Here is a 23,534-nt window from a genome sequence, read left to right as displayed (position 1 = left end):
ATTTACTTTTTACACCAAAAGAACTTACTTTGTGTCTCGGGCGAACATTAAATTGATGAATGTGCTTGAACAGGACACAGAGCACTCTGTACACCTCTGTTCTGTGTGCTGCTGTCTTTCAGCTCGTTGAGGGCTTTTGCAAAAAGTAATTTATTCCCGTCGCCCATAATGGTTTTAAAATCTGTAAGAAGATTTGACTGTAACTGGGAAAACGTGCACTTTAAAATGACTTTGACTGCGTGTGTTTGAGTGTAACGGACGGCGCACGTGCACGTGTCTGAGGGGAGGACCCGTGTTTCCTGGCCAGAGCCAACCCAACGCAGCCACAGTCAACTGGCACGGTGACCAGCGTGAGTGTGTTTGTGCGTTTAACAGTGCGCCCGTCTGCGTTCGGCTGCTGTCTGTTTTGGTCCTGCTTGCTCCAAAAATAGCCCCCTGCTAAGAATTTTTAATCCCCAGGCTTCTGCTCTCTCCTCTGGTGTTGCTCTTTGTCTTAACGTTGCACATTTGATGCTCACACTCACACAAGCAAGCGTCGCAGGGTCGGGGTCTCCTGCTATGAAGCCATTTAAAGCTTATTGGGGATAATCTGGCAGGTGCATGTTGCTTTACGACTTGCATGTTGTTTTCTTGGGTTTGGTGCATTTTAGACCTGAGATTTTACTGTATTTGTCCACCTTTTGGACCTGGTAATAGTCTGTGGGGTCAGACTGTGAAGCTGATAGGATTGACGGTCAAGAGGTCAGGATTAATACTCAGACACTGAACGTTTATGATGGTGCTGGAGGAAGAGGATTGAGTTTGACAGGCAGGGATTTACGTCCGTCTCTGTTGGAAACTACAGCGGACAACGACAGTTTTGGCCAGTTGGTTGCTGGTGGCAGAGGGCGGAGCCCTAAACTGGAGGATCCTTTTCCTTTTCAGCCACCCTCCCCCAGTCAGACTATATTTTCTGCATTTTCTTCTATTTAAAGGTGAACAAGCTATTAAAGCATTATTTCTTCATCACCTTAAAGGCAGAGTTAAACCTGTGCATACTCAAACATTTCTTCAAGACAAAAAGACTGCAAAGTCTCCTGTTAAATAAATATTTGTCCTCTCTAAAAGCTCCTCTAACTTGGTAGATTCTTCCCTCTTTGGTGTAATATATAGAATTTCTCATTCATGTTTATTCATCGTGTCACAGTGAATAAATGAACTGAATTTGAGTTTCTTTTGAAAAGAAGAACGTATTTCCTCTCACTGATGCTGGATGTTAACCAGCACAGTTTGCTCTTCTCCCAGGTTAGATCCTTGGTGATTACAGCTTTGCTAATAGCGTTCAAGGCCGTTCCTGCCTTGCAAGTTGAAGCTGAGGTTAAAGGAAACTGGCTCATCCATGTGTGTGAGTGTCGTCTGTTTGCTGCGCTGCCTCAGTCTGCTCCCGGTTATTTGCCCCAGCTATAATAGATCTTGGAGCTGAATAAGCGATGTCTCTGTAAAAGTAATTGTGCTGTTTCTGTTGCCTGATGACAAACAGCCACAGAGGAACGGCAGCTTCTCAGGGCTCTTGGTTTAATCTCTTTCCTTTGTTATCTGTTGTATTTTACTCCAGTGACCAAATGTTATTGATGACACTTATGTTTGTTTTCTTATGTGGGGAAAAAAAAAGGTTTTCATTTAATTTTTACAGCTTTTTACAGCTCTGGTTGCTGATGAAGCTGTCAGGTTGATTTGCCTCATTCTTCTGTTGCCTTACCCAGTTTCTTATTATGTTGGAGTTTGCTCAGAGAGAATTCTTTTCCCCTCTAAATTTAGTCCCTTATATAACCCAACTCTTTTTTTGTAGCTTCATTGTTAACAGGATGTGACAATAGGGGGCAGAATAGGGGCAAAGAAGATCTTTACCAGTTTATCACAGTTGATTTCATATTGGAATATAACGCATTAAGTGTTTCTGTCAGAAGAAATAAAGATAAAAAATCATGCTTGTAAATCAATGTGTGCCTCGAAAGCTGACCACAGGACTGCTGCAAAGGATCACATGGTGATAAAAGCTCATTTTCTGGCCCAGAACTGAAGCGGCAGAACCACAATAATGTAAATCTCTACATTTCGACATCCCACGAAGCCAGATTCTCACCCACTGTCAGCAGACCATCACATGTTGCCATCTTTCTGTGATTTTCAACTTATTGGGGCTATTCCAGTTTGATTAGGCTTCTCTCAGCTAAAGGAATAACATGTTGAAATGTTAAATTGAGCAGAACTCTTGTTTTCTGTTAAACAGATTTATTTGTAGCTCGTCTTGTGTCTTTGCCCAGTTCCACTGTTCTTAAACTCAGATTTTGGCTTCAGGTTGAAGCTCTCACAGTTCCTTTTCTGCTCAATTTATTTGAAGTCTCGATGGTTCCAGTATAATGGGCTTTAACACTACTATATTTAGAGAATTTCTTGTAGGTAATTCTATAACTACAGTAGGGACAGATTGATTAATTTGCCCCCACATGTCCCCAGAGATGGTGAAAATCAGTTTATTATGAAGTGAAAATGCTAACTTTGCCCAGATGTTTTGCACCGTTCCAAACATCCTCGACTGACAAGGCATTTGTTTCGTGTAATAAATTATGGATGCCAATCGCTCTGAGCTGCACTCCAGTCCACCCTTCTCTTCTCTTTTCTCATTGAAAAAACAGAACATCTTTCAGCGTAATCGTGACTTGGCTCGTGGCCCGTGTTAACCTCGCAGCAGCTTGCCCGAAGCTGCAGCAGGTGTCAGAGACGGCTTGCTCACACATGCATGCGTACTCACAGCAGCATGAACCCATGCGCGCTGTGATGTGCACCCTATTAGCTGCCGCATGTATTTGCCTTGTAGCGACGGTCGTATAACATCTGCACACACGCAGGTTAGGAGACGAATGCTCCAGGGGTTTAAATCGGCACTGAAATCATGATGAATGACTTGGATTGCCCTGATAACCTGGTAACAACTCGAGTTAAGAAGGGCGAGGCTGAGAGGACGAGAGGAAAGGGTGACGGTCTATTGGGGGTTGGGCACTGATGTAAAAGACATGGAGGCCCACTCAGGGAGCCATAGGAATATTAATTTAGATGCATATTTCTTTGCCTTGGGGGTGCCAGGAAGAAGAAAGGAGAATGAGCCAGACTTTCTGAATATATGCTCAGGTTAGTTTAGAAGGCTAGAGAAACATCAAAGTGTAACTTCTTTTTATTCCTTCTCCCAGATTCTGTTTGAAGCTCGATTCCTCTGAATACTTCAGATACCTTCAGAAAATTCTCTGCGGCTGCAGCATGTAAGAGGCTGCGAGGTTTAAGGTGGGGGGCAGGGGCTGCTGCCAGGCTGGCTGGTGAATGTCAGAGCCTTGGATACAACGAGGAGACTCCTGTGTATCTGCTTCGTAGATAACTTGGCCAAGTTAAAGGTTGCCATGTGGTGGCCATTCAGACTGTGAATGTGCACTGGCTTAGAAAAGTGAAATGGGATCCTCGGGTTTGTTCTTTTGCTTCAAGCCACATATTCAGGTTTATATTTGAGCCGGTAGACCTTCACTGTATTACTTAAGCTCCATGGCTGCCGTCTGGAATTTTTGATTTAGAACTTTGCTGCTGGTATTTATGAATGTTTCTTTTTTCCGACAGCCAAAAACAAACGCCTCCCATGCCTACCGCATCATTTCCATTTGTCAGTTGTTCGTGGGATGGGGGCGATGCCATTGACTTATTACAATATGCTTATATTTCCAGTCTTTGTTCTCAAATTAGAAGCAACTCTCTCATGAAAGTCCAACAGAAATCCTGACTGCTGGCCAACTGAGCCTAGATTCAGTTTGGGGGGGCAGCCCAACACATTTTTAATGGGGGACTTTTATTGGCCCGTTTGTGGTCTAAAGCTGGCGCTCCCCATTTAAGACCTGAGAAATCAGAAGACGTATGATGGCAAAGCACGGTGGTATGAACAGTTTTCATGTGATGAAAAGCATTTTGACATCGCAGCACACGAGCCATTCGGCTGCGATATGATGTAAGCAAAAGTTTAGTTTTTCTGGCTGGGAAGCAGTCTGGATGGAGAACCAACTTCCTCTTCCTGTTCTTGTTTAGCACTTCTTGTTGCAGACTTCCCAGAGCAATGACAAAGAAAGTTGGGAGGGTGGCCAACGTGAGGCTGGGAGAAAAGCAAGATTTTGTACATACTGTTTGAATGACGCCTTCGTGATGTGTCAGGATCTCAGGGCGGCACCCAGCGTGTCTTTTCTTTATTGATTGAGTTGCAGAAGTAATCTGTCAAGTGTTCTGTTCACAAAATGCTTCATTTTGTTTGTCTTGAACCAGGTTAATTGTTTTAGTTGAATCGTAACTCATTTGAACTCATTCAGAGTTCACTGTTCACTTTTTTAGAGATGTTAAGCTGTCATAATCTCCTCACTTTGTCACTGAAATCTTTCGATGTTGGATTTGATGTTCTGTTTTTTTTCTTTTTTTTTCCGGTTACCTGCTCGAAGCAACAAGCTAGTTTTTATGACCATGAACCACACCAAATTCCTCACTGTACTGCCAATATGAACTACATAAGGAATGATTGGATTTTGGAATAATGAAAGGAAAAAGGAAAAAAAAGGGTGAGGCACGTCTTCACTGCAATATGGTAGTTTCAGACACAAAGGGAAAAGAAAACAAAGCCTCTAATTTTTAAAAAATGATTTTCACAGCTTTTTTGGATCCTTTCTTCCATCCATCTCATAGGGTTTGATAGAATGAGGTCAGGAGGGATTTTTGCAGAGCCTATTGAGACCGCTGCTTTATTTCCTGGTTAAAGTCGCACAGAGACTTTGCTCAGAGCTGCTGTCCTGTGTCGTCCTAAATGTTGTTGGGTTTTTTGTCTTTTACGAACCTCTTCAGCAGAGTCAGCACTAGCACAGTTATTTCATTGGCGTTTTATCCCAGTTTCAGTCATAAGTGAGTTTGGCAGTCACAGAAAATGTGCTGGCATGCTGCAGAGCTGCTGGCATCTGAAGGAAACTCCAATAACCATGTAATGACTTTAAGTTTGGCATGGCAGATGTAATGGCTTTCTTAGATTAGATTTAGCTTATTTAGGACTTTTCAGTTCTGTATTAGTTACTTTCTCAGCTGTGTTGACCAATGTAAGCAGGAGCTGAAAGTTATTCCACCACCATCCCTCTCTGTCCCTGCCATGGCCGTCACATAGTCTTCCCGAGGTGTTTTTAAGGTGATGAATTCATCAGATTCTTATTTTTATACCTAAAATGTACTTTGATTTGACAGCAGTAATGGGGGTGGAAGGATAAAGACTGGATGTTTGTATCAGGGCAGTGTTGTTGCTGTAGGAATAGTTTTACCTCCACCTCACACACTCAGACTTCCTGCAAGTCATCTGCCAAATACGAACCTTGGCGAGCTGTCAAACAATAGACACAATTATGACACTGCTCAGAGACCGTGTGCCAGATGTTTGTGTCTTAGCAAGTAACCAATAAACACTGACCAGTAAACAATACCTTTGCTATAAGTGAGTTAAGAGGGTCACAGTATGGCTCTCACATAGGGTTGGAGGCAGTATTATGTTGCTGTCTGGACCAGAAGTCAGGTTTGTGCCGGGCGTGGGGGAGGAAGTGGACAAAGGCTATTTGCAGACTGGCACTAATCTGGTTTGTGTGGTTTCCAACTTCTTTTCTGTCTGTCACCACTGCTGCCACACTGTTCTGATTCATAGAGTGCCAAAAAGGCATCGATGTCATGGGCTGCTGCTCAGGTAATGTGAGGTGCTGCCGTGTCTTGTGTCGTATGCAAAGCCACGATTATACTCAAATAGTTTAATAGTTCAGATTCATCATGTTTGGAGGTTGTGTCACGAAGCGGGCCAAGCTGTTGGGAAATGAACCTATGAAAGATTTCCTCAGCATTAGTGCTGTAGTGGCCGCTTACATGAAGTCTTTTTACACTGTTTGTGTTGGAATGGGAGCCTTTTTCTGTCAGGAAAACAACCTGGCAGGTCAGAATGACTGAAACAAGCCCACTGAAGAGAAACTACTCTGTCATCCTGTGACGGGTTTCCTTTTCTGGGTATTTCAGCCTGTCAGTGACAAGGCTGCGCTGCCCTCCTCTGTCTACATGTTTCCTTTTATCGGGTCCGTCTTTGACCTCTCACCTCCTCACAGAGAGCTTTCTGTGAAGGTCATACATTCTCTTGCATTTCCTGTTTTAAAGAGGATGCCAGGGCCAGGTCATGGTCATTATTATATATATATATAAAAATATTCAGCAAGGTGAGACACCAGATGGTGTTCAAGTGGGACAAGAGAAACAGACATTTGTACAAAATGTTTCAAGGTGGGAATCAGTTTCTATGGTAAATCATTCTTGGTCCAAAATAAAAAGCAGTGAGAGAAAACAAAGAATGATTTAATTTCTTTATCTTTAATAAGTCAAATCGAGCTGATTTAAAAAAAACTACCTCAGTGGTGGTTTACGTTATCAAAAAGAGCATCTAAAACTTTGTTGGGGAACAAATGAAAGAAGGCTCATAACAAGCAAATCTGTCTGAGAGAAAGTGAAGTGAAGTGGAGTAACATGGTTCTGCGGTGGCTCTCTGAGCCAAAACGAACCGGATCAGGCACCAGATCGGCCCATCCTGACATATCTGCTTGGGCTCATACGTTTACAGACTGCGTATCTCATCATTAGCTTTTTTTGTGTTTGAGTTAGAAGTTTGGAGCATGAGTCGCTCTGTTTTTTATTAGCAAAATGTACAGAAACAAATTAAATTTTCAGATCAAATGGAGCTGAGTGAAAATACTACCAAACTGTTACGAGCCAGAGGTTTCTTTGACTCCAGCATTCCCACATCACACTGACAGTTGCTCAAAACAGCAGCCAGCAGCATTACATGCACAGTTGCCAAGGTTGCGATTTGGCCATTTAATGGGAACACAGTTAATGTCCTCCTAACACAATAATTAGATTTTTTTTCTGTGTGTGAGTATGCAAAGTGTTTTAGTGTTCGGCTAACAAACCACTCGGGATACAAATGCTCAGTATCTTAGCATTCCTCGCTAACATCAATCGTTGGTGCTGTATTTAATGCCAGTATATGAATGTGTATGTTGCTCTCTACGGATTCTGACGACAACTAGCAGCAAAGCCTGCTAGAAAGCCCATCATCTGTAAACTTAGGACTCTGAGCTGATCTGGCAGGTCCAGCTGATTTACTACCTTTTATTTGGCCAGTTAAATCGGCTCTGAGCTGGCACAAGCCTAGCACTGGCACCCAGTTTAAATCCACTGACAATACTGTGAGCAGTTCCAAGAATGAGGTGTTTAAAGTGTTTCGGTGTCATTTTGTTTCTGCTGCTTGGTCCAGACTGTTTTAACCTTGTGAATAGATCTCCAGGGCAAATGATACTGGTGCCTGTCTCCTTAGCTCACAAAAATGTTATAAAACTGGCAGTTCACTTGGTGTTTTCCTTTAAATTATGAGGTCAGTTTTAGCTAGAGCTGGGCATTTCTGGCCATGTGTCCTCCGCTTGGATTCCAAGTCAGATTGTCCCACATTCCTGCTGCAGATTTTTCCAGTGGCAGGCGGCGGTCTGCAGGATGATTTCACTCCACAGATGCTCTTTTTAGACAGCAAAACCTCCCTGGTTGATGCTGTACGCTGTGTCAGCAGCATGGAAACATAAACAGCAACATGCATGTGATAAAGGAGTGAAAGATGGAGATGAGCAGAGAGATGAAAGTCAGACAAAGAGGAAGAAATTGTGTGAGACTGAAAACCAGCAGAGACGCACTCCTTATTGTGGTCTGGCTTCTTGGTCCATGCTGCCCGGATACGAGAGCTATGTGGCCTGGGACAGGAGGAGGGAGACCATGAAAGCCTCAATAATGTAGTGTGTGATTTCTACTCCCACAGCAACACAGATAACTCCTAAATATTATTCTCAATTATAGGGTCATTGGTATGATTTATCTCCATTATCTACTGGATCATTGGCTGCAGGTTTTAATGTCTCGCTGTCTCAGTGCAGACGGGCCGTACATTTTCAGCAATTATATGTCCTGCTTGCCTGCTAAAGTGCATCCGGAACAAGAATAAGTAGATAGAAATTGATTATTAGGAGTAGTGCGGAGATGCTTCGATTAAATCCTCTACCACTGGATACAGTTTTGATTTAAATTGGGCCAATTTATAAGACCTGGACCTCTTTTTCATAACGTCAGTTGATATTCAAATGAAATATCTTTGGGTTTTGAACCACCGCTGGAAAGAAATAATCTTGAGGCTTCGCAATAGACCACTGGAACCATATTTTTAGGTTTGGGAACAATTCACCTTTGAATTCTATAAACAAATATCAAGTTGTCTCTATCCTCAACCAACAAAGTGAAAAAAAAAAGAATATATTACCAGAAAACATCCGTTCAGTTTCTGCTTTTCCTCCATTTTGGGAGGTTTCTTCATCATCGGCCTCACAGATGGCGTGCTGCTCACGCTAGCTGTGGCCGCTGTGACGAATGTGGCTTTAAAGCGATCAAATGTGACACGACACGATAGTTTTTAAAAATGCTCTCCGCACGCGAATGACCGCCTGCCGTGTTGGAGGAAGACAACTAAAAACAATGAAAGAAGAGCTCCAGTTCCCTCTCTGCTGAATCTTTGCCTGACCTTTATCAGGTATATGGGCTTAGGATGGGCTTCTGTCATTCAATCAGAGGGCGACATCCCAATTCAAACATTAGAAATCAATCTCGGAAACAGCCGTATTTTTCCAAAATGTAGAGTTGAGCTGAGCCAAAACCTTTGGCACACTGAAGCAGCTCCAGTATTCGGTGTTAATGAGCAGCTCTCACACAGACAGGCTTCCCGTTACCACACTTTGGCACAGCTCGATTTATTGTAAATTGGTACTCAGTTGTAATAATGTAATTGATTTGCCATCCAGTGTTTAAAATGTTAATTTTAGAAATAAGCAATCAATCAGCTGTTAAATGTGACATAGAAACACTTATTTCTTCCATTCAGCAGCAGCGCACAGTTCTGTGGAATCGGTGACTGTAAAATTGTGTCATTACAAAGCTTGTAAAAGCACCTGATAATGTTTGCGTCTATCCTTCTAATAAAAAGACGAAAATCCTTTTCTTCCACTTCCTCTCTGACTTCTTAATCGAGCCAGAATCAGTTCACATTTCCATCTCTTACAGCTGTTTCTCAGCTCAGTTTCCTCCTTTTCTCTCTGAAGCTGTATTGCTTTCTTCCTCTTACTTTTCTCTGTTTCTCCAAACCTTTCCTGCCCCCCATTCAAACCTCTAACTTTCAGTTAATTCTAGGCAGGACTTTTGTTTGTCATTGTTGGCTTCTTTTTGTTCCCAGGCTTTATTTAGCCATTGTTCATCGCTTTGTTGGCCTCCGACCACCATTCAGCCAGATTCTGATGAGCAAAGTGCTATTACAGGGCGAAGCGAAGCCTCCATAAACAAGCTGGGCACCTCATTGACTTTGTAGTGTCTCTGAGAATTAGAGGTTTTTCCTCCTTTGTCTTTTTCCGTGTCTTTAAATTCCTTCCATGTGATTCCTCTTTGGGATGGGCAGTTCGACTGTTATTGGAAAGGAATGAAGATGCATGTGGGGCGTGTGCGACATGTGAATGTGTGTTTGTTTTGTTTCTTTCTTTTTTAGATTGTTTAGCTTGATTGGATGGATGAGGAAATCAAAAGCATCTGACTGTTCTCCGGTAATGACACCAAACTTACAGTAAATGCACACAAGCGCTTGTGCCCTCAGTCACACATTCAGACACATTCAGATGTGATAAAAGCCATCTGCTGAGATAGACAAAGGCAGTGCTTCCAGTGTGTTTGTGCATCTGCTGGATCTGCTTTGTCAACTCTCCATGCCGTGTCATGTGTTGGCCCATGTTTGCTTTTTTAAGCGCGCAGCAGCGAGTACCCCTGCAGGTCCTCCGTGCACGTGTGTCACTACTCCCACCTGCAGCGGCCCTACATTCAAACTTAGGGCTGTTTATGACGCACGGAGCTGCTGCTGCCAGCACACGCAAATAGGTTTTCACAACATCATTGTGGTGGATACAAAAAACAAAAGGTCCTGAGATTACTGGCACGGAAAAATGTGAATCAGGCTTTTTGGAATTGCTCGTTGTGAAGGGTTTGAGTGCGAAACAACATCTCAGGTGTGACTGCTTCACAAATGAATCTGTGGGCTGCCAGGGGACGGGTTGCCTGCCCATCGCAGCACAAAAAAAACCTTTAGAGTTTATCTTCAAGGCTTAAATGCTTATTGGAAAAATAACAAAACCTGACAGTTATTGGCTGGTGGGAGCGTCTGTTGGGGGTGTAACTGAAGGGCTGGATGTCAGCTCTGGATGTCAGTTGTTAGCTTACCCACCAGCAGGAGTATTTATACAAGTGGCGGCAGTTAGTGTGTGATTGAGAGGTATGCAGAGTGCGAATGTGTGGACCCACATGTGTGCGCGTGTATTTTATTTGACTTTTTTGTCTGTTGAAATGGCTATATTTGATGGAGTGGAGAACATTTTAATTGCCCTGGACCACACAAACTGTATGTGGGCAATAAAGTGTATGAGGTGGATACTTTGCAGTGCTGTACAGTATCCAGTGTTCAAAATGAACTTTTTCATTAGCCAGAGACTGATGGATATGATAGTAATTAGCTCAAACCGCAGCTGTGCTGAAGTACTTTTCACCCTGGCTACATGCGTAAATATATCAGTGAGATGATATAAAATGTTAATAGTAAAAAAAGGATTCAAATTTAGCCCCAGAATGTCTGCCAGTGTGCACACATGCGTGTTTCGTGCACTGAGGACACACAGTGCGGGGAAGTTAATGAACAGTGAGCCTGGACGCGGTTTTGTGCACGTTGGCAGCAGCTTTCCCTGGGGACATATTTACTGTACAAGCAGCCAGTTTAGCCCTCGGAAGGTGATGAGATCTTACTCTTGTCGTGGAGAAAAGAGTAGTCACCTTTGCAGCCTCTGATGGGGAAGTTATTGATCAGGACGACACAGAGACTTGTACATGGCGGCATGCACGGAAATTCCCAGTGACCTCAGCTTGTGAGATCTTCTTATACATCTTGGTATCATTCTGTGTGTGTGTGGCCCAAACCCTGTGCCTAAAGGTGTCTAAAGTCTGGCCCTGCCCAGGTATCCACCGGGGCTCTCGCTCCACCCTGCAGAGGCGGGCTTTGGTCACGCTGAGGATCAGTTTCCTCGTGGTCCAGGCTCATCACAGGTCCAGCATGCTCCTGTGGGTCTTTGCACACCTGGCGTGGTTCTCTTAGGCCCGCGCTGATATAGATGCCCTCCCCTGAAGTCACTTGTTTTCACTTCCTTCATTCTTTGTGTGATGTTTATGGTTGGATTCACAGTCTCCGGCTATCCCTCTGAGGCCTTTGTTCTGCTTGCAATGGTCCCAGAGTGCAGCTCAAAAAGCATTAAATACACTTCCAAATGTTCTGTGGTTCAACATCCAATCACTGCTGGATAAATGTTCAAAATGTCCTTTGTGGTGTGAGTCCCCAAAACTGTTCACACTGCTTCAGTGTCACTCAGAATCAACACTTTGGCCACTGTGTCTTCATAAGAAGCTTGTTCTGCTCCCTCATCGATCCTGAGCTGCTCTGTAAGGTCGAGCAGAGTGTATAAAATCAGTATTTTACTGGAGTTGAAGTAAACTAGTTGAGTTAAATGTTGAACCTGTTACAGATGGATTAATCTACCTTTTCCAATCAGAGCTGCTCACACCTCTGATTATTTAAACTTACTAAAACTCCTTTTCTCAGGTTGTTAATCTGGTTGAGTGGCATCTTTTTATTTCTATTTCTCTAAATTTATTCAATGTTTGCTGTTAAAATGAATATTTATCTGCAGGGTTAGAAACTGCTAATATTATTACTACATTCTTCCACTTGTACAGTGGTCACTTGTCTTCTGGTCACTGTGGCTGTTTTTAAATGCACCATAAGAGCAAACCTTAACTTGACTTGTAAGGACTCGCTGCAGCTGCCTTTAAATGTCTCTAAATGAGTTTTCCTCTTTAACAAAGCCATTGGTGATCTCTGACTCACATGTCACTCATTTTATTGCTGTTTTTGTTAATATCCTAATAATCTAAGTCGCTTTAAACCTTTCTGGAAAGCACCTTGCTGCAGTTAAATGGTTTAATGAGATCAAATATGAATACTGATGATGAATATTAACTCAGAATTGGTGAAATCGTCTCTTTACAGGCTGTCAACAGATTTAATAACTTCTTTATTTAAGCTGTTAAAGATCTGACAATGAAATCTTATGATATGATTAATATAAAAGTTATAATCTGTGATGAATGTGTTATCAGTTCAATCAGATGTAATGAAAGCAAATAATAAGTTAAATTCTAAATTTTCTGTTCATGTTTCTGGTGAAACTTGTTGTTGCAGAAGAGCTAACCTCCAATTTAGAAAAATCAGCTGAGCTTGGTGATTAAACACCATCTGCACCTGAATGTTAGGCTGAAAGATGATCTCAGCGAGCAAGAAGCAGAGCAGAAGTATTTAGATCAGCTAGATGTTTAAGCCATGTTAAAATGATCTGTAAAACAATAAAGGCTGACCTTTCCTGCTTTAAGATGATAAGAAGCTGTTTGACATCTGACTGTCTGGCCTTGCTGTTAAATCCTGATATTTTCACGTGTGTCACATGGTTTTAATGGCTGGTCTCAGACCTGCTCCAGGATGTAATTATGAAGTCTCAGTTTGTAAAACATCTTTTCTTTAGACAGTTTTCTAATGAAAGCAGCAAATATTTTAAATGCTCTGCTTGTTTATCTGAAATCTTCTGAACTTTAACGCTTTAAAGGAGCTGTTAAATCTTAATTCAACAACAAACTTGTACTAATGCCTAGTTGTAAACATTGTCTTCTGGATTTATTTTGGACATTTTATTGCTTCTTATCTCTTCACTGTGGTACTTGCATTGAAAAGCTGTTTTCAGATTATTTGTACTTTGGTGTCTCTCCCAATCAAATGCATTTTAAAATGAATTAATAATAACTGTAATAACTATGTTTCTCTGGTACTTTTAAAGTACAGGCCACTGATCAACCAGAATCTGTAGATAAACGTATTGTTCGGACTGTCCTGAAGGGTTGAGATGAGATAATCTTAGATGAGAGCATTTATGACAAAGAAAACAACTAACAAACTTAAACTGGGAACATTATGGAGCAGCATGGTGGTTTGGAGGTTATCTGTCATCTGAAAAAGCATTTGGAGCTTTTAAGCTTTGTGATTTATTATTAACTGAGATGCTGATCTGCAGTTAGAGACTTTGCTCTCAGGCCAAGCTTCTCTGTTGATCTTTTATTTTCCTCTTATGTAGGTCTGTTAGTAGTGACCTCAAAGTTGATAATGAATATAAATAATTGATTCCTGTCAATGAAATTTGGGATCAAATCCACGACACTTCTTCCAAAGACATTTTCTGTCTAATCTTCTGTCAGGCCCACAGTTACCATGGAAAATATTTTTAAAGAAAGACATTTTTCAACCTTTTTCATTTCTTTCTCCAATAATCAATTCACCCAAGAAATTTACAGTGTAATTTTTTTTTAATCTTTTGTAGATTAGTCACACTTGATTGTTCTAAACTCAAAAGACTTATTTGAGATTGCATTTAAAAGGCTAGGCTCATGCTAATGCTAGCTCGATACTAGTTCAGGTCAATTTGGATCTTGCCAAATATGCTTATGGCTAGGCTACTGCTGGTGTTAATGTTGATGTTAAACTATGTTAGCTTATGAGGCCTATGCTCTAGGCTAGGCTGAAACCAATGCTAATCTGACGCTAGGCCAATTTAGCTTACTGCTATTGTTATTGCTAGTTGGGAGCTAGGTCAATGCTCAAGCTATTTTAATGTTGACTCAAGCTAAGGGTGTTGCCCTAACATTTGCCCTACCCAGATGCTTCCAATGGGATGAATGCACAACAACCTTTTACCAATCTGAACGAGATAACAACCCACGTCACAGCTCTGTAAATTCTGACCAAATAAATGTGGAGACACCACTAAGCCTGCCTCACAGGGTTTTATTAACTCCTCCCAATCTGTAATCTAGCAGGAAAAAGACAACTGAACCACACCCTATTCTTCAACTCAACACAAATTAAGAAAGGGCTAAAATACAGTCTCACAGGCTGGAGACGAGGATAAATACAGCCATCCATTTTCTATACCCGCTTAATACGTTGGTCGGGTCGCGGGGGGATAAATACAGTTAAATAAAAAGTTAATTATTATGTTCTAAAAATCTGAGACACTACGACAGCATGATAACATAAAAATATGATTGTAGCAATAAGCATTCAAGGGCCCCAATGCAAAATACATACATAAATAGCAGATAAATTAAACTGAACAAGGCTAAACAGACAAACAACAACACACCATCAGAGAGCATTCGTGTAGAAATGAAAATGTGTAATTTAAGTTTATTTATTCTCTTTCATTTCTTCAAAGTCCTTCGTGTAATAGCATTTGTATAAGTAGTGAGCAGTAATTGTGTTTTTGTGTGTGTGTGTGTTTCCACATATCTATTTATTATGATCTATTCTTATGTAATGAGATCAGTTCTAAAGTTCACTTAAATTTAATTTTCTGAATTTTGGTAGAATGCTAATAGAAAATATTTTCCTAAAAATCATTTTCTTACACAGGAACCCCCCCAAAACAACTTCAACCTACAACATAGAGACTAACCAAAGAAGAACCGAGGAGAACTCCTTTCTCTCGTCTCGCTCACAAACCCCAAAACTCACGTCAGCCTAAACAAGCTCAAACTCTGACCTCGGCTCTCTTTTTCCAACATTAGCTTCTCTTTTCATTCAGTTCAAGACCATATATATGTATATATATATATATATATATACACACTCAAAGTTTGCATGTTATGTTCTGTTTTATGTGTCTGTATGTTTATGTAGGCCTTATGTGCAAACTTGTGTGCTTTAGTCATATAATAAGCAGTAAAAAGACTAAAGGAAGTATAGGGATTGAGTTGGAACCTTGATTTTCACACTCCAGACCTTTTTCAGATCCACACACAACAGCAGGATTTCACACACAGAAGCACAAATAGTACAATCGAACCGGTTTACACACTCAGAGGAAGCTGACGTGCACTTCATCAGCCTCACCTGTGACCTCTTACAATGTCTCCTGTGGCCAATTCTTGATCAAATTTAAATTTTCTTCTTAAAATATTTCCTATACCAAGGTCTAAGATAACGCCAGAGAGTTCTAAGAAGATATAATAAGGATATTAACACATAACTGGAATATATTTTTGTTGATACACTTATTGATTCCACCTTCAAGCTTTTTTGTTCTCAGGTCAATCAATCATCAGTATCCGTCTGTTCCTTGACTGGTGAAAATAATTTCCACATATGATTAATTAACTAGTGTGGGCCTTGATCCGTGGGTTATTGCCCTTCTATGCACTAAAGGTTGACCTTTGGCACCAAGACATGACCATGAGCGGATGCTGTGCGTCCTCTGACTGCATCCTATTCGCTCTGAAAGCGGATCCACAATTCCAGTTTAAGCTCATCGACTTATATCCGGCCGAACAATTGACAAATCGCAGTGCACTCACATCATGTTACATTACAGCAGGGCTGGCTTCCTTCACAGCCACCTGCTTCACAGACTCATCTCACAAGCTGCTGTTTGCCCAATTATTCTCCAAACAGTCAGCTGTGCTCAACAGTTTTCCTGAATAATGATGAGGAAATAAGAGGCTATGAGCCCACCACCTTCTCCTGTGTTCTTAATTTGAAGGAACCCCAGAAGCTGTCACACTGAACCTCTACAGCAAACATCTGCCGCTTTAAATAGTTAAAGCATACCTTTAAATATACTATAAAGAAAACATACCTGCCGGCTGGCTTTCACGACTGATCTCATCTGCCGGGGCACAGAGGACTCACTCAGCAGGGTTCCAGAAGTCAAATCACGTCGGGGTCACCATTATGTTGTGGAGAAAAGAGTAGTCGGACTCACCTTCGCAGCCTCTGAGCCACAGAGACATCTACATGGCAGCATGCATGGAAATTATTGTACCTCTTGACATCATTGTGTGTGTGTGGTCCAAACCTAATCTCTATCTGGCACCTGCTGTCTGAGAATGCTTCTTCATCTTTGTCATTATCTAGACAGGGTTCATTCTGGTCCTAAACAACAGGCCAAGGCCCTGCTCTCCCTACATAATACGCTACCTTTTTTTCTTTGCCAACCTCTGACACTTTCTATAACATCTGAAATGACATTCCTATTGTTGCATCCAAATCAAACTCACCCCTCACTGAAGCCATCTTGGATTAGTTTCTTCTTGCACCATAACGAAAGATAAAGGTTTATTTTGGGCTCGTACACCGTTAAAATGCTCCATCGCATGCCATTTTTTAATTCACCCTGAAAACATGCTGCATTGCCTTGACTAAGAAGGCCGAACCGTATTCCAGTGCAATTTTATCTTCTCTTAAGGAAACGTTTAACCTTAACCTCCTTTACACAACCCAGAGGGACTATGTGACAACAGATGAGATGTTATAGTTTTTATGTTACTGGACAGCTGTGAGAATTTTCTACTTTTCTCCAGCTGTGTTGGTGGATGGTATTACAGGGAAATGATGGATCCGAAATGATGTGTAACAGGATCTACTCTCTGGTCCAGATTACTCACCAATATATGCTCCACTGTGAGTAAAAGCAGGGCGATGAGTCAATATATGTTGTGCGTCAGTGCTCACTCATGCAAGTGGCTCCCCATAAAGCTGACGGAGCAGAATGGACAGACGAAAGATGGCCTTTGACCCCTGCTTTCCTTTACCACGTACTCACCATGGCAACGCCGGAAAGAAGCCATCTCCACGTCCGACCTTTTTCACTCCTGCACACTTTCGCTGCTTGTTGTTGCCATGGCAGTAAGGTTTCCCCTCCATTAAAAATCAAGCCGACCTTGTGTACGTCCTGCCGGAAAGCCTCCCCGTGCACTGAGCCTCAATGACGTGCACTTCTATAGGGCATTGTTTTTGCTTCTAAAATTTGAGATGTTCCTGCTTTATTGCTGAGTTTGGAAAGTCGGAGGACGATGCCACGGCCAAATTTGAGCTTTCCGGCATCACATACAGTCTCTCTGCCCCATGCATGCTTACTGTTGTGCTGCCATCTCTCCAGGTTGATCATTACCTCTACTTATTTCCTTGCCCACTCCTAAACTTTTTAACTTTAACTGAACCTTACTCTTTCCAAGAGTCTTCGCTCTTAGAATAATAAGTTATGCTACTGGACTTTTTGTCCCTGAAAGGGAGACGTGACCCGACCATGTTACTGTGTGGACAGATTTACGTCCTCACAACACGAGTAATACAATACAAGTAAAACTTTTACAGATTGCTGAACAAGAGGGCAAGCATTGTTGGCCAAGAGAGATTAAGTTGGCCGTCAAAGCCGGAGGGATTTGGCAGAAGTGTTAACGTATTAACATATTGTCGCCTTTTAGTTTCAGTGGCCGGTGGAAAAAGTGAGTCTTCTCTGAGTGGATTGATGTAAAACTGAGGACTTTACTTTTAAAGGTTCGTCAAACGATCTAATCAAACATCACATTGTTTAGAGATTTCAGCACTTCTCTCTGAACAGCTTTAAATAAGCCTTAAAACGGCTGATAATCTCCCCAAAAGCAAGCAATTTTGTGCATAAAAAACTACACAAGATGAAACTCACTGTTGGAAAAGTTTAAAATGTTAAATCTGCATCAACCTTTTTTTTTTTTATTTGTAAAAAGTGGTCTAAGGCATGAGGTCCCAGAATCCAAGTAACGGTGGACATTTTTGGGAACAATAGCATCCACAAAGCACTGTGCCTTTAATTTCTTAAACTCCCCAAAGTAGAGCTCTCCCCTCTTTCTAAATATAACACGCCAGACTCCTACACCGTGCTGTATACTTTAGTGTCTTTGACTACGTAATTGAGTCTGTAAATTTCAGTCTTTGCTTGGCTGCTGGGTCATGTAAAGAATAAGATGAGGAGACTGAAATCTGCCTTTGTCTTCCTCCATGAATAGTGTGCATGTGCGTGCGTGCACGTGTGTGCTTGTCCCACGTGATGAATAGGGTTTCTATTGGCATGTGTATGGAACAAAGCTACTGCAGAGTTCAGGCTACTGCTGGATATCCTGTTGATATCACACAGGCCCATTCTTTTGAATGTGTAAGTGTGTGTTTGAGTGAACACACACAGCAGCCGTTGTGCTGCTGCATGGTTGTGGTTAATTACAGATGCTTTTTGTGTAGCTGACTGTGCTGTGTGTGTGTGTTCCCCTGCACTTTTTGTCCTTTCTTTTTTCTCGAGTGAGATGGCTCATTCAAGCAGTCGTCACCGTTCTTCATCATTTAACTTTCTACTGAACACGTGACAGTCTTAGTTAGGATTGACAGAATTCCTCTCACCACGATAAGCAAGACCCTCCTTGAAAAGAGCCAGAGAGAGAGGTTAAGTGGGTTATGAGTTATTAAAACGAGTAATCGTGAACGGTTTGAATTGTTGTTGGCCTGAAGGCATTATTACTGATTAGTAAGGATGCTATTTTTACGGTAAAAATGAAAATTCAGAAGCTGTTCAGAACCAAAAAGCTCCTGCTTTCTCTCATAGACTGATCAAGACAACTAAATCCCAAACTTTGCCCTCAGGAAGAGCTGCAGGGAACAAGCTGGTCCATTAATGGTCTAATGGCATTTATACCAGCTGTTGAAACTCAAGAAGGTTCAAAATATTAAATAAAGCAAAAACGTGTGAAGTGGTGTGGTAGTATAGCAGGAAGTGGTGTATTTATATACGACTGAATGATTTACCTGCTGTTCAACTCCTTCTTGTCCTATTCCTGCATACCAGTGGGCTCATTTCCTCAGTAGCGACACCTAGTGTTTGGGATGAGGACTTTACCAAATCCAACTTGCCCAATCATGATAGAAGTGTTTTCGACACTATTTATTCAACCAAGGACCAATGCACCCAGAATAATCCTGGATGTAATGGAATGGGATTAAGCAGTTGAGAGAATGTAAACATTAAGATTGCAATTAACCCAGCTCCATGTGCATGTGGGAGCACATAACTCCTGTGTTTATGTGCTATGATTACATAGAACCTTTTTTTTTGGTGTCTTCGTGGTCTGATGAGCTCAGAAGGAAGTGAAGGGGAAGGCATGGCAGGAATCCTGTCTTGTAAGTGTGAGAAAAGAGGGGAAGAGGACAGTGAGGCCAGTGTCAACAGGGTCACCTATTTTTGGTTCTGTCTGTCCTCCGCTGTCCTTCCTGACTGGACATAGACATGCACACATGCACAGAATATTACTAAACAAGAGTGACAGATGAGCATAGTTTCTGCATCTCTTATCTGGAGGCTCCCAAGAATGTGTCATTTTTTGTTTAAGCTGCAACTCTGGCGTGGCATATTCAAAATGTTTCACATATTTTCCATTCACTGGTTGATTTTTATCACATAAACAACAGACCCACACAGCATTACTAATCATGGAATGCTGCAGAGGCAGCAAAACATGGAATTCACTTCTGTGTCCTGTTGTTGTTGTTAATTTTCACGACTTTTTACAAAGACGGTGTATCCAAATGGGCCCGCAGATTATTAACTGTAATTCCCAACACATGGGCAGCTGTTTTGATAATATTTTATTGTGTGATTTCTAAATCAGAACTTCCTCTGGGTATTTGTTTTCTCTTTAGTCCCATAAATGAAGGGATTTACAACTTAAACACAGAAGGCTGGCATTTGTTGTAACTCTGAGTGTCAGTTAGTTATGTGACCCTTTGACTCCATACGTGCAAAAGCCTTGCTTATGTTGGTGCACTTTGTGTTTGTTCACCATTGCTTTGCATTGGATCTTTTTTAACTTGAGCTTGTGAATTACAGCATTTTAAATGGATACCATAAATGGTGAGGCATCACTGCCACAGCTGTAAGCTGACCCTCTCCTACATGACAGCTTCCCTGGACAATGTGCTTGTTCTCGCATGTGACTCTTTGTTTTATAGTAAGTCATTTGTGCTGTCAAGATACTATAAAATCATATCTGCCAACAATGTGGTTTTCATTTGAGAACCTGGCTGTGAGTCCAGCTTTGAGCTGGTGTGTGTGTTTGTGTGTCTGTGCAGCGACGCACACATGTAAGATAAGTGTTGACGTGTGGTTCTAAAGTATCTATCAATAGGATGTCTATAGGGAGTGCTGTTACACATATGATATATCTGCAGCCACAAAAAAGTTAGCTACCTCATCCCGCTGTTTGCCAAAATGTACTCTGAGGCATTCTTCAAGTGCAAGTGAGCTAAACCCAACAGAACAGAAACGTGATGCAGACTTATGTAACGATGGGGTCACATTTCACTGTGATCCAGGGATCACATGAGATAAACTTTTCTGTAACAACTCTGTCCAGTCACAGGCAATAATGTGTCTGTAATGTCTAAACAGCAGGTTACAGCTAATTCTTTGACTGAGTAACCTTTTATGTAACCTGATCCACATCGTACAATATGTGGCCATATAATAAGTTAAAGTGATGAAATAAAAAGTCAGAGAAGACCCCTCTCCTGTGAAAGTTCCTGTATGCTAGTCTAAATTAGGATACTTTGCTACTGCGCTAGTTTTAAAGCACAAAGTTAAATGTTTCATTCTCATATAACAGGTTTTCTAGTGTACTATGCAACTGTATTTTGAAATAAAAGTTTGAAATCAGAGGTTTTATGATTCTTCAACACCGCGACTCACACTCTTAATACAGTACTAACTGAACATCAGAGCACCTTCAGTCAGAGGCTTCCTCAGCTCTGATGCAATAAGTTTCATTGCAGAAGGTCATTCCCTCACACTTTAATACCTTTTAACAACAACTTTCTGTACCAGGAAAGGTACTGAAAGTTATTCAGCCTGTAGGATGAAATACATGATCTTCTGGTTCAGTTCTGTTCCATATTTTACCACAAAGCATATACGTATTTGTTATTCATTATTAATAAATTCAAGTGGTCAGATAGGTCTGGTTTCCCTTTTTGATCAGTGCTTCCAAGAATCAGACAAGCAACTTTAATGTAAAAGCTGCATCTTTTTTTAATGTAAAAGCTGCATCTTTTCAGTGTGACCGTATGTCACAGGCCATAAATCACATGTCATGGCTGCTTGACGAGCTTCACTCGCTGGCTGTGGAGTGCACATATAGCTGTTTCTGTAAAACGGAGTCTATGATGAAGGCTTATACAGAAGCTTGAATGCCTTCAACAGCTGATGAAATATTTGTGACTGCGTTTTATTTGAAGCTTTCTGTGTTTTTACTGTTTGCTCTATGGATAATTTTGATGTTTATGAGGGACAGCACTTTGAGTGAGGCTGGAGCCGGAGAGGAGAAAGGAAAAGACGCACACGTTGCACTTGCAAGGTGCTGAGAGGAACTGTCAGTGGCAGGAAGGAGAAAAGGTAACGCTCAACAGAGAAGGAAGTGGGAGCCAAGAATAAGAAAGCAGCGATGTTAGGGAGAGGGAGATGGTTTTGTAGAGCTCAGTGGACGAACAGAGTGACATCACTGCTTCCAGAGCTGGCTTTGATTCACTCAGAGGCCACCCATGCTCAAAACAATGCCTTGTTTTAAACAAAGCAAATAAAAGATAAGTGAAAAAGGCGTGACAGAAAACAGGCACCTTGCTCTCTTCTCATACTGTTATACAACAAGAGCTGCGGGGAATGCATTATCATTCGCCAATATGCGATGTTTCCCAAAAAGCCTGAAAACACTGCATTTACTCACATGAATACTGCCTCTGGTCTTTAAAACGTATACGTAGTTATCCAAGTCGTCTTTATTTCTTATAACTAAACCCTCAGTTTGATTTGATAGCATTTAAAGCCTAATTTACCACACGCTGGAAGCGCTTTATACAGTCAGACCTCTTTTTGCTACCGGATAAGTTTGCCCCTGGTGGCCATTTGAAAGAATTTTAAGCCTGTTTTCGCTTCCTTTTTCCCTACATGGGTGTTACATTAAACTCTTTGATAAGGTTTATGGTCTCGAGCTTGGACAGTTAGATTTGTTGGAATTGTGAAGAAAATACAGTGTCAGGAGTCTGCTGTAGTGTTTGTCTTCACCAGACTCTGAACGGCACTGGAGAAACCTCAGCTTGTCCAGCACAGTTGGTCTCATTTTGGTCATATTTGAGTAATTCTGACGATGCAGAGCCACTCTGATTGCTCATTTTGACATCCTACAATGCTTTTGTGAGTCACTGGCGGGAGGGAAAGTGATGTTTGTGTGTGCCAGCAGCGTGTGTGCGTTTCTGGCAGCACATGCAGGAGCTGCGAAGCCTGGGTTTCATTTCTTCAACTGGCAAGCTGCATAGATCCTCCGTGGAGGAACTGTGGTATTTACATGAACATGGCCAATTACTCTCTGTCTGTCTTCTTTCTCGGCTCTCAGTGTCCTTTCCCTGACTCCCATCTGTCTCTCTGTGAGACTCTTGATCTGTCCTCTCTATTCTGTCACTTTTTCCTTCACCCTCGCCTGGGTTTCATTGTAATTTCTATCAGTATTTCAGAAAAGGCCACTGGAATACATACTGTACTTGGCTTTATATCTTTTCTGTAAACTGTGCCCCCCTCCCTGTGGAAAAGTGGTCTCTGCTGGGTTTGACCGCATCATACTGTTACCCTCTTTAAGCGTTTCTCTCTCTTCTTTGACGATGGAGGCAAACAAACGGATAGCATCAAAGCTCTGCTAATATTAGATAATATTTCTGTTCTTTTTCTTAGGATGCAGTGCATGAATCTGGTTGTAGTGAGTGACTCCACAACATGTGGTTTCTAAGAAAGATATGAATAGTGTGTCTTCTTTTGTGCCTTCCTCTTTATCCTTCCCCTCTTTTATTTAGATTTTGTGCATGTGGCTGACCTCATCCAGCCCAGCAACAGGAAATGTAGTAGTAAAGGCGACGCTGCCGTGAGTTTAAATGTAATGGAAGCCAAACTTGCTGTGAGTATCTGTCTGCCAGGAGCTCTTAGCGCCTCATGTGTTATTTGAAAGCCATCCAGCTGTCCAAGCCTTTTCTATGCCTCTCTTGGCTAATGTGACATAAGTTTAATGGAACTTTTTTGAGTTTTTAGCACAAGCACACATGTGCAGAGAAACGAGAGCTGCCATCAATAATGCCACGAAGGAACCACTCACTTTAGCCACCTTTAACGCTTATTCCAGTCAGCCACACTAACGCCCTACCAAATGTTAAGGTGTTATTCTCATATATGGATCTGTTACATGTTTCTAGGCCAGGGAACCATCGTTTAGAGTAGACCTGCAACGCTTTCTGTGAGTCCTTAAAGCAGAAGTTTGAATTGATTAAAGCCTAAAAAATATAGCAAGGATTAGAGGCCTTC

General features: G+C 41.6%; 1 protein-coding gene across 1 annotated transcript in view; it reads left to right on the top strand.

Annotated features, from left to right (window-relative positions):
• LOC140279620 (rho GTPase-activating protein 26-like) overlaps positions 1–23,534 on the top strand; it is a 79,250-nt gene that overhangs the window by 13,072 nt on the left and 42,644 nt on the right. The gene's annotated exons all lie outside the window — the stretch shown is intronic.

Source organism: Leuresthes tenuis, unplaced genomic scaffold, assembly GCF_036924035.1.
Source record: "Leuresthes tenuis unplaced genomic scaffold, fLeuTen1.0.hap1 SCAF_21, whole genome shotgun sequence".
NCBI lineage: Eukaryota > Metazoa > Chordata > Actinopteri > Atheriniformes > Atherinopsidae > Leuresthes > Leuresthes tenuis.
The sequence above is the reverse complement of the archived record's forward strand: the minus strand, read 5'-3'. Positions and strand labels throughout refer to the sequence as shown.